The sequence below is a fragment of the Zea mays genome, chromosome 8 (assembly GCF_902167145.1).
Source record: "Zea mays cultivar B73 chromosome 8, Zm-B73-REFERENCE-NAM-5.0, whole genome shotgun sequence".
Taxonomy (NCBI): Eukaryota; Viridiplantae; Streptophyta; class Magnoliopsida; order Poales; family Poaceae; genus Zea; species Zea mays.
Genome location: NC_050103.1, coordinates 173,340,806 through 173,352,987, shown reverse-complemented (window position 1 = coordinate 173,352,987; position 12,182 = coordinate 173,340,806). Strand labels below are relative to the sequence as shown.

The 12,182-nt window shown below is 42.6% G+C and overlaps 1 long non-coding RNA gene and 1 pseudogene across 3 annotated transcripts; both read left to right on the top strand.

The window, feature by feature from the left end:
• The first annotated feature begins 2,573 nt into the window (after positions 1–2,573).
• Positions 2,574–5,238, top strand: LOC103636461 (uncharacterized). 2 transcript variants are annotated; one of them, XR_558024.2, is made up of 5 exons: positions 2,574–2,693; positions 3,314–3,484; positions 3,924–4,040; positions 4,843–4,959; positions 5,066–5,238. It is a non-coding gene; the product is annotated as an uncharacterized lncRNA (long non-coding RNA). The 2 variants fall into 2 exon arrangements; XR_002264471.2 differs by having other exon boundaries at positions 2,574–3,484.
• A 3,078-nt stretch (positions 5,239–8,316) lies between these two features.
• Positions 8,317–11,590, top strand: LOC103636460 (LOC100193324-like pseudogene; annotated as a pseudogene). Its single transcript, NR_157584.1, has 3 exons — positions 8,317–9,378; positions 9,494–9,596; positions 11,080–11,590. The product of NR_157584.1 is annotated as a protein-like pseudogene (transcript).
• The last annotated feature ends 592 nt before the right edge of the window (positions 11,591–12,182 follow it).

Below are 12,182 nucleotides of genomic sequence, written 5' to 3'. Positions count from 1 at the left end.
TACCTGACTGGGGCTTCCCATACTAATGGAAGCCCAGGGCTTCAATTACCATCACCTTATATATATATATATATATATATATATATATATATATATATATATATATATATATATATATATATATATATATATATATATATATATATATATATATATATATATAACTCGCATCTAATCTAGACTTTTCTTTTGTTGTTGTTGTAAGATTTAAAAACTGCTTTGACTACAAGTCATTCCGCACATGAAAGAAAAAACAATCTAATCGCGTGCAAATCTGGCGCACATAGACGATCCGGGAATTAATTCAGAGACGACAGGGCTAAAAAGGACGTGGGAAGGTGAAAAGAAGTAGGTTAAAGCAACCGATTGAGATTGTAAACGAAAGAAAGAAAGTATACAAACTGCTGGAGCGATCTATAAATTTGAACGGTCACATCAGCGACATAAAAAAAATTTAGGTAAGAAATAAATTTGAACAGTCACACCAGCGACATAAACAAAAAAAACAAATAAAAATACAAACTATGGGGCTTGAACCCACAACCACAAGGTTAGAAGCCTTGTGCTCTACCAAGTGGGCTAGATAGGCTTTGTGCTCATGTCTCCAACGAAAATGTTAATAACACAACCGAGCTCGGCGCCAAGATCTGTGGCGCCGAGCTCGGTGCCACGTCGACGCCACGCGTCCGGGTTGTGCCAACGCAACACGTACCTCGGCGCCATAGCCTATGGCGCCGAGCTGTGTTACCTCGGCGTCATAGCTTATGGCGCCGAGCAAAGGGTCCAAAAATGACATTAAAATTTTTTAAAATCTAAACGTGAATTTTTTTCCGAAAAATGGCTAAAATACAAAAAATTCGGTCGCTTCGGCTGGGTTCATTCGCAAGCAGTTAGCTACAGCAGCCGACAGATACGACCGTACGAGTACATAGTACATAGCCCAATAAGGTTGAAACCACAGCAGAATTATCCACCAAAGCTACACCATACCATTATAGTCTCTAGTAAACGAGAGAATCAAATATTAAGGAAGCATGCCATAGATGATAGAGCTAAGGCGGTACTTTTATCTATTTTTTGTATTGTCTATCCCGTTTGCACGACCAAAAATTCTGATAAAAAAAGGATTTCGGAAATATGGACAAAAGGCGCGCCCGCGGGCTCCTACGGCATTGGGCCTAGAATTTTGCGGTTGAGTCCAGCTCCGTGTGTAGTTTAGTTGGTGGGCTCGTTAGCTCCAGTGTTGCGGGCTGGAAGCTTGCACTCGTTTGTATCATAGTAGTCCAGTGATATCTAGTTCCATCTCGTACTCTCTTGTACCTATATGAGCCAAACTTATCTCTACTACTACTTAAGTGTGTATTGTAGGCGTCCACTGGTGCACGTTCTGCCGCGACCGCGGTTCGCTCCCCTCTCCCCCGCGGCAATCTCGGCGAGCCCCCAGCCGCCATTCATGGCGCCTTCCAATCTCGCTTCTAGAAACCCCGCCCGCCAATCTCGGGGCGCCCTCGCTCGCTCGCTCCGCGGGCCCCCCAAGCTCGCCATCCCCCGCGCGTCGCGTCCGCGCCGATCCACTTTCCATCGAGTTCTAGGCTCTCGCGGCAATCTGCCTCCCCCGGAAAGGTGCCATCCCGAGCCCGCCCCAGCCGCCATTGTCGCTTCGGGGCGCCGCGCTGATCCACTTTCCATCGAGTTCCAGAAACCCCGACCGCCAATACCCTCGCGTGTCGAGGCGGAGCGGTTCCTTCGAGCGGTGGACGACCTCTGCCGCCTGGCGCCGGCGTCACCGGCCTCTGTCGGTAGCCCGCGCCGCGCCTCGTCCGCGGGCGGTGCCTGCACCGTCGTGGAGGTCGCCATGACTCGGCTCGAGGACGAGTTTTGCCACGTGCTGTCGGCGCGCGCGCTCGACCTCGAGATCGAGGCGCTGTCCAGCCTCAGCTCGCTTTCGATGGCCAGCGACTGGAGTAACTCTGACGCCACAGAAGCGGCCGCTGGGGAGGAAGACGACGGCTCCGTGTCGTCCTCCGTCGGCAGGCGCAGCAGCTACCGCTCCCTGCAGAGCATCCGCGAGATTGACCTCTTCCCCGTGGATGCAATCTCCGACCTCCATACAAAAGTCCGATCTGCTCGTGCATGTCACCCATCGCCGATAATGAGAACTGACATTATTTTGTTTCTGAAGGAAGGATCACAGTTGAAAGCATGGTGGCTTCATCATTGCATTCACGAGAGGATGGCTCCTGGCCCTTGTCATGCTTTCAAGCGTCCCTCCGATTGCCATTGCCGGTGCAATTGTTTCAAAGTTGATGACAGGACTCTCCACCCGAATGCAAGCAAACTACAGTGATGCTGGAAACGTCGTGGAGCAAACTCTTGGTGCCATTAGGACGGTTTGTCCTACTAGCTAGCAAACACTTATTTTTGTTTTGTCTATTCATTTACTATCATCACCAGTAACTTCCTGATATATATCCTGCTTACCTGGTTTATCTGTCCATGTTTATCTGAAGGTTGTTTCATTCCACATCTGGAGGAACAATTTCACAGAAAGCAAACAAAGACATCATACATCATACATCATACATGGTATTTCTATCTTTTCCCACTAGATTATAATGACTGCCCAAAACTATTTTTCTGTGAATTTTTCCTCAGCTTCATGAAGCGCAAAGAATTAGCTTCAGAGGCACATGGTGAGCTATACTTGTTTGTGCTTTATACCTTGCCTATTTGTTAGATACATGCTACTAACATGAGATTAAAAACTGATTTATTTAGCTCGATTCTTATTTGTCTAAACTCATCTATCATCAATTTCTATTTAGTTTTAACCTAGGTGCTAGACTGGACACCCAGAGACAATGAAGCAGAAACTAGAGTATCAAGACAGTAACTAGAAGTTCTCGATGGTACTGTATTGAGACGACAAACATCCATATACTGAAATAAACAACTAACCATAAGAAATTAGTCATAAAGCACACTGTTTGGCATGTCTTACTATTAATCAATACTCAATAAGTAACCGTACAGTACTTTTAATATTTGAGCAACTCTCCAACTACACTTGACAAGGCTGCACACACAAAGACACCCTAAAACAGCGGATGGTTTCTTTAGTGATTGTGAGACAGGTTTTTGTGCAGTTTTTGCTTTGAGAAGAACTACTCTTGAAAATTTAAGGCCCATCTTTGAAGTTGTTGCATATGTGCTATTTTTTAAAAAAAACCGTTCCTTGCTGAATTAATAATGAGATCTGTAGGTTTTTGTGCGCTTCATGAATCAATATTTCTTATTGATAGCTTGTCTGCAGCTATGGTCACTTATCACTCCTGTAAATCCTGCAAATACCTGGGGTCCACTTATATTTATCTTTGCTGTTTCTGCAACCAAAGAGGCATGGGATGACTACAACAGGTATATTTCAGATAAACAAGTGAATGCTAAGGAAGTGTGGATTGTTAAGAATGGTACCCGGAAACACGTATGCTCCTATGTCATCCTATCATTTCCCAATGTGCACATCTTTGGTCTTTCAGATATGCATTTAACCATTTGATTTGAAATGAAAGAGAAAATCAGAAGTGTGTCTGTATCCAGAAAGCAAAGTGGAAAATATATCCATGTAACCTTCTTGTATCGGGCTTGCTACCTTTTGCTTCTTTGTAGTGCTACATCTTGAAATATTTCTATACGTACTTATGGCTACATCATGGAACTATTTCGCGATGCATGATCTGCAAGTTTGCAACAACAATGCTTGCTGTGAAAGTTTAGTTCAGTTAAATGTGTACCTTGACCTCCAAGGACACTATTGAAGTATAACAGTTCCTGTTGTACTTTCAGTATATATTACCTATTCTTCTCACAGTAGTCAGGACATTGAACCTGAGAATGACCCTCTCTATTTTTTTGCTATATAGATTCAAGCTCAAGATATCCGTGTCGGTAACATAGTTTGGATTCGAGAGAATGAAGAAGTACCATGTGATCTTGTTTTGTTGGGAACTTCTGAACCACAAGGCATCTGTCATGTTGAGGTAAATAAACGTTGTAACCCTGCCACACCTTCTGTCTGTTTGTATTGTGCTTGGTTTGCTCAAGAAATTACTTTGCTGTATTGGCCATGTGGGGCATTTCACAAAGTCAAAGTGAACTAAAGTACATATATTATTCCTTTTAGCAACCCATCGTGTTTTTCTTCTTCTCAAACCACGCAGGAGATTGAGAGTCATTTCATTAAGAAGAAAAAGAGGGTCTAAATACAGACTTAGGCAAAGACAACAAACGAAAACAAAACAAGACCACCAGACCAGCACCCCTGCAAACAGGATCTGAGCTACTAGAACTCAGTCTGTTACATGGGTGAAACCTAGACCAAAAAAGAAAAGGGTCAGGCCATCAGGATCTGTTCATCCCTGGCCCTTGCCCAAACCAAAAATCATGCAGTTTGGATATGTTCTACCCTGGCCCTTGCCCAAACCAAGAAATCATGCAGTTTGGACTTTGGAGGTCCATCGTGTTTTCGTAAATCATATATGAAATCTCACCATGAAGTGTGAATGTGTGATATACGTAATAAACTGTGATTTAAGGGAGGATTACCACCAGAGGCAGTATACAATATCATAATTGATCCAAAGAATAAAAGGGTGTTCATGATCAGTAAGGTGTGTACATGTATGCTTTTACTATTCAGATTTAGGCATGATTTTTTGAGTGCCTTTGTGTTTACTCTTTCATGTGAACATTTTTACTGTGCCAAATTGGTGCGTTGCAAAAGCTTGTGAATGTATCAATAATATTTTTATCAACCCATCACCCTGCACCCTCTTGTATCAGGCTCTTTTCTTATTGTTAGAGCAGTTGTTGCATTCGTCTTGATAAAGAGAGATCAATGAAAAGATGCACTGCGAGAACACTAGCCATCCAGTTCATTCCCTTCGAATGAAGTTAAAGGTGGGTTTATATGACACTCTGTTCCTAATTTGATGTCTTGGTTTATATTGTGATAGACTGATGGTTAAATAAAATGGCCTATGGCATCGTTTTCTTTCTTTATCAGATTTCTAATTTCTCAGATAGAGGGATATCCTGATATATGCTACGAAAAGGGGTGGGGGTTGGCTGCTCCGAGTCTTCGACCTTCAATTATTTGCTGTAATAAAATCAACACGTGTGTTTGATGTAAAGTTTCCATCTGAAAAGGAAGAGATGGCCAGCAAGTATTGTTCCACAGAGCAAGTTCCAGATGAGTGGGTTTTTGGTAATGCTTTTACTAAGGTGCAAGACACACTGGTTATCTATTGCAACAGAGGCTCGAATAGCCAATCGCAAAAACAATCTCCAAGGCTTGTTTCATCGTTTCAGTTGCTAATCCAAAGTCACATAAAAATGTCATAATTACAATTGTGTTCTGTTATGACACTCTGTTCCTAATTGTTGCACCCATTTTATGTTTTTCATTACAGCTATGTAGGTTTTTGTACAATAATCCCTCCGTTTCAAAATAGTAGTTGTTTTAGCTCTAGATTTTTATGTTTATATTCATATGTATGGTAACGAATCTTGACACATATATAGGACACATACACTAAAAAGGTAAAACAGATTTTAATTTGGGACGGAGGGAGTACTTTATAGTGGTTCTGGCCTTCTTGACACCATGGTGAAGCTAACAATGATAGCCCGTGTCACTGATGGACGTCCACTAGCAGAAGGGTTGGATGATGGGCGAGATTAGAAGGATGTTGATTTCTATAAGCAGCAAGCTAAACTTCTATTTAAGAACTTGTCAAAAGGGCATCATGAAGCTTCACGAATGTCAACTGAGACATGGCCCTACTATTTCCATTATCCTTGTGCCATTTATGATCCTTATATGTATATGTATGTTTGTGTATGTGTGTATATCAGAATTAGGCTTGCTTTTACATGTTGCTCCTCATATAGTTCTTTTGTTTGTCTAATTTCCAGCTAAAGATGATGCGTCCATTTGTAAACAGTTGGGATTCCACTGTGGCTATATAAACTGCTTTATGTAATTGTCTATTTGTGTATCACACCTGTCTCTTTAATTGCAAGAATACGTGGCTATATAAACTGCTTTATGTAATTGTCTATTTGTGTATCACACCTGTCTCTTTAATTGCAAGAATACGTTTTGCAGGCATTCCTTTTTCCGTTTGTGATTCTTCATTTCTTTTCATTTTTATTATAGGGCTAGCAACATAATTGTTCTTGTTCTTTTTCAATTTGTAGAGGGCCTGCTGTTAGTGTGGCGCTGCGCCTGGACCGAAGCATGAATTAGGGGGCACAAACCTGCCCTCTAGGGCTGCTAGGTCATTCTCTCTCCTTTGTTTTTGTGTCAGCTTAGTTTTTTGTCATAGGTATTCCTTAGGATCTATTTTTTGTTTGGAATCGAACTCCAAATTAGGGCCTACTTGCCATATAAAATCTACAAACATCATGTCCAAACTTAATGGATTTATCGTGGCCTAGATTTAGTAAGTTTACGAACCTTTCAATCAGTAAGTCGGTGCCTCCTTAAGACCACCTAGGTTATGGCTCGCTGTCAAGATGAAGGCACCAGTAGTCTTTGATCCCTTTTGTTCATGTGTTTATAAACCAATAGTCAGGTTATTCATTAGACTCTATAAAGAAGTAGACGTGAGATTGTTTTGTCTAACACAAACACATCTTACTTGATGGGCAGCAGCCATTTTTGTTGTGATTTGTAACAAACAAAATCTATGGATTTATCCTAAGAACTGGATGTGCTCCTTGTGTGGAGTTGGAGCATTTCATACATTATGTACCTACTTATTCATTTCAAGATTCTTTTCTAAATATTTTTGTTTGTTGTAGCATTGTATCTTTGTGCCTCAACAAATATCCTATCGGAAGACTCGATCCACACGACGTGGACGTTTGCGGCATCCACCGCCCCACCACCATCCCACGACCACCACTCTAGCGCCATACCTGGACGCGACGACTGCGGTATTGAGCTCACACCAGATGGCGCGCAGTCGCCCAAGGTTCCACACGGATGTCCACCCCAGGCCTCCGACCAAGTTGTGTTCCTCCCCGTTGGATGTCGCATGCCATCGTGCGATGGGGAGGCGAAGCACCGAACCGAAGGACGTGAAAGGGGTGAGCAAGCGAGTGAGAAGCTCAGGAGGTGTTGCATCGCTACTACTTCAACCAGAGGAAGGCGAGCCGCACTGGACTTGGTAATACTCGAGCATCAGAGAACATAAAGCTTGTTCCTTTTTTGGCACCATTTACCAATCAAGTCAAAATATTCACGTATATGGATCGAACTGACTATTGCATTCTACCTATATTTAAGCGACAATTTGCACCCAAAAAGTGTAATTTGGTCCTTCCTAGATTTGTCAAATGTGTTTACTGCACTTTGTTTGCTTTTGTGGCGGCACCCTAAGTGATGTTTGTGAAGTTTGATGCTAACAAACTATTGTTGTGCTATGTAATATATGGTCTTAACATACTGGTTTGTTGACTGTTCGAACATCAGCTTTATATTATTATGTCAGGTGTTATATGTGCTTACCTTTTTAAGCTTTCGTTATACATTTTATCATTACATGAGACAATGTTGTGATGTACAGTCATACTATATTTGCATTGTAATATAATTTGATTTATATTAGTTTAGTTATGTATTGTTTGTTGCCAAATAATTTTTAGATATTGAGGTCGATAATATATATAGTGTTTGTTTTTTGTAATCATTATGCACTAATATTTTGTCGAATATTTCGCATGCCGTTGCAACGCACGGGCATCTAACTAGTAGTTGATTATTTGGCTAAGCAAGTATGAGCCAAGTTGAGAAATACATGAACAACGATGGTTGGTGGTAGAAGCTGCTCATTTGCTAGCTGTTGGCCTGTGAACCAATCAACTGATACGTTGCTTTAGCATTACCTACCATGCTCCAATCGTTTTTATGTTGCTGTCATCTATTCTACGGCGGATACATGCTTCTGGCTTGGAGATCGGTGTGGCATGCAAGAAATTGAGGGATAACAGAATGTGGCTGCATGCCGTTAACGATGATGGAAAGAAAGAATGTGATATCTCTACTACTTTATAAGACTCTAATGTAGACCATCTGTGCACCATGGTTCTGCCCTCTCACATGTTCTGTTCACTCTCGACCATACGATTGCCCATTTGCTCGCTTGCGTCGTTCGATCTCCGCACTCCAACGCGCACGCATCCTACCCTCTCCACAAGACCACAACCAACCCCCGCGAGATCTGCTCCCATCTCTTCGTCTCCCCTATCGCATGAGGTTTACGCCCCTCCCCGCTCGCCGTCGGCCCATCTCGGCCCCTGACCCTCCACCGCCACTGACTCCCTCTCTTGCCACCGAGGGAATTCGGATCTAGGAGCACCATGCCACTACAGCTCTCCCTCGCCCACGATTGGCCCCCGGCCCGGGAGATGCCGACGCCCATCGCGACCGCGGTTTTCTCCCCCATGTCCTTGGCCTCTTCCTCCACTCTCATCCTCCCTCCTCCCCCCGTTCTCGGATGTTCTCGTCGCCTCCGCCGCGCGTTCCGCTCTCCCCACAGCCCTTGTCCGCCGCATCATCCTCGGTCGTTCTCGGCGTCCCGCTCCACGCCCGCCCTCGCCCAACGACCCTCGCCGCACCCCCTCCCTCGTCCTCGATGACTCCCCCTCTGGCCCCATCCTCGTCGGCATCGGAGCCTGCTCTCTCCGTCATGGGGGAGGGGAAAGCAAAGGAGGAACAAGAGCCAAGCAGTTAAGCTAGCCCGGTCGCTTGCCTTCCACCAAGATCCCCCGAGACCTCATCGACGAGGAGATGGAGATGGAGTCCAGCCCCGCCGCATCGCCCTTTTCGTAGAGCCGTCGCCCTGCGCCTACGCTTTTGCAGCTCCTCGGCATCGCAATCGCTACCTCCCGCGATGCGCCCTTGGATCCACTTCTCATGCGACGCCTCTGATCGACAAGCACGTCGTGCGTCCGCACCGCCTCCCTGACCGGCAAGCACGTCATGGCTCCAGGCACTTGCAGCCTCCACGCTTCTTCGGCCAGCGAGCACGCGACCACGCCTCCCACTGTTCAGTCGTGGTGGCTCCAGGTGCTTCTTGCCTCTGTGTCTCCCTGACTGGCAAGTGTGTAAGGAGGGACCTCCCCTGCCCTAGCTCCAAACAGAATTAGGGAATACGGTCAACCTCCCATGGCTACTGCCGTGTAGGCGATCTGACAGTCCACAAAAACCTAAGATTCGGCACCAAGTCACTAACCGAAGGAAGGTCGAGATGAGGAAGGATGTGATTTGATCTCGAATATCAACTACATCTGTCTAGCGTCGAGACACATGTGCGGTAGTGCTAAGTTGGTTCTGTCTTTCAGTTTCTTTCTATATCCTATTTCTGTGAAAATATTTTATGTGAGTGATGTAAACTGATTGCCAGAATTAATGGATGTTTTGCAGCTACGCCAGAAGCTGATGGTTGTGGGTAAAACATTTTTGTTCTGTAATCCCCAGGCTAGCAAGTTTCACTTAAACAAAGGTTCAGGCTTTCGTTGTTTGCAAGGTACTATAGGTTGTAGCACAACTTATACTATTTTGTACTGACTCATGCGGAGGGCCCGTGATCAGAGGTGCTGTTGAATTTTTAGTTACACAAAGTCTACTATTTAGCATCCACATGTTAGTAATTTTTTAGCAAGAATGCAATATCGGTACATAGTATGCCATGAATTTTTTTACCTATCTTTCTAGCATTCCTTTTGATGAAAAGAGAGAGTAGGAGTGTGTTGTGTGTGTGATAGGGGTGTACAGAGGAGAAAAAACTCAAATGCACGGCTCAACAACTCTTGTCATGTGACTTTTATCTTCTTGCCTTATAGAATGCAGATTCTAGAGGCGATCACTGCACACTGCACACACAGCCTTCCCCTCTGTATAGCTAATCCAATCGACAAATCCAGTGTCTGCGCTCTCTCTTTCTCAAAACTATTGTCTCTTTTTTGGATTCTAATATTCACCCAATCATTGTTTTTGTTTTGTCTCATGTAAATTTCAGAACATCGAATCCTATGTTTTTGTAAATTTACTCTTGCGAGCTCAAATTATTTGCATAATAACCAGCCGTCCGGGACGGAGCTTTACCCATACGTATATGTTCAGCTATGTTGTGTGGACTGAATGAAAACGTTCTGAGCTCTACTAAAAATATATGTTCACCATGCTATCATGCTTAGTAACTGTGATATGGCATTGTTAGAAGTACAAAAATCTAGGACCTCACATGAGTACTCCCTATTGTCTAAATTTTATTTTCCAGTACAACCAGTTAGTGCACTCCGTGTCCATAAACATGGCGCAAGGACAGATGGGGCAAGGCAAACATGAATCACTCCAAAGTACAAATAGACCAATGGAAATATTTGTATTAATAATATTAATTATATAAGTGGTAATTCTATTGGTCTATTGACAATATATCTTATCCATGGAAACAGTTGGCTGGACCTTAAGTTTTTTTCTCTTTCGTAGATAGGACTGGACACGACTTGTGGCTATTTTCTCTCTATTTATAATATTTTGTAGGGATAGATTATTCCTCCAACTCATTGTTTCGATTAAAAAAATATACCTAACAATCTTTTATGTGGCACCTCTTCAGCATAACCTTTATATTCATTCTTGCACTTGTCAGAGTATTCTACCCTTACAACCATGGTGCAAAATTAATGACATTCTTTAAATGTTTGTGTTGAGCTTCATTGTTCAGTTGCTCCATCACAAATGTAGATTTGATATCTACATTATGCTTTCACATACCTATAAAGGAGTTATTTTTCATATTTTGGTATGTTGTTGTTTTCACTTAACTTCAAGAGATTTTAACAATCTCATAGGTTGGAAAGCAGATGGTTCTAGGCACACTTGAACAATGGTTGTCACTGAACTTAAGGGGTTTTAATTGTTACTGAACTTTATTGATGCATAGTGAATTTACCATTCTAATTGTTGTGAATGCATGATATCACAACAATGACATGCCTTTTTAGTTGCTGCTGTTATCGGGTTGGGTGGCGCAGGAGAAAACAGTGATCCCACTGCTCAATCTATCGATCTATGAGCCAAACAAGACACAAACCATGGAACAAGTGGATTGTCTGCATCTTACCATTAATGTTGAAGAATGGTTGGATGACAAAGGCCAAGGAGAATGCTGCAGCTATGTTATTCAGATTATATGTGGTCCATGACAATAAAAAAGATAATGAATGATCCAGAGAATGTGAATGTATGCATAGCCTTTTATTCGAGTCAGCTATTAAACAGGCTAAACTATTGTTCAAGTGAGTAGAGGTATTTTGCAACACTTAAATAATGGGTAGTGCCTTATCGTTATAGTTTCCTAACATATTTTTATGTACCATGCATAATTTCTTATCTGAGTTGTCACCTGCAAGTTTCTCAGCAGCTTATCTCTTCATCATTGAGTCAACCTTGTACATTATGCAGAAAATGGTTGTCTTTTTTATGCGATAAGGCTGTCTGGAATGCTATCACAAATAATTAGTGTTTTTATATCAATGTACATTATCAATATATTATCAATGTATTCTTAATGATGAAGAGGTACAACGTGGAATGCACGAGGTGGAAGGCTAGCACACCGAGGTCAAATTTATCCTCCAGGTTCAACCATGGAAGTGAATCTTCTGATGATATTTGCCTATCATTAAGAATTTTATATTGACTCTTTTGAAATAATTTGTGCGATATTGATAATATTTGTTCGACATCAGTTCAATTTATTTGGGCATGTGTATTTATAATAGTATTACATATTTATATTGTCAATATAATGTTAGTGCTGTGGTGATATTTTGCATCACGAATTTACATATTATAGTGAGGTTTGTGGTTTTGTATCTATGTTTCATACTAATTTTTTATTCTCGTGACAACGCACGGGTACAGACCTAGTAAAACTATAAATTGATATCAGCCAAAGAAGATTGTAAGACTCTAGCAGGAGCCGTATGCCCGTGTACGGGCGTGCATCCGTAAAATTTACGTGTTTTCACACTGTTGAGTTCCCCAGCAGTCGTCGTATCCAGCGACAGAAAAAACGGGACGGAGGTGGGCTCCCTTTTATCGT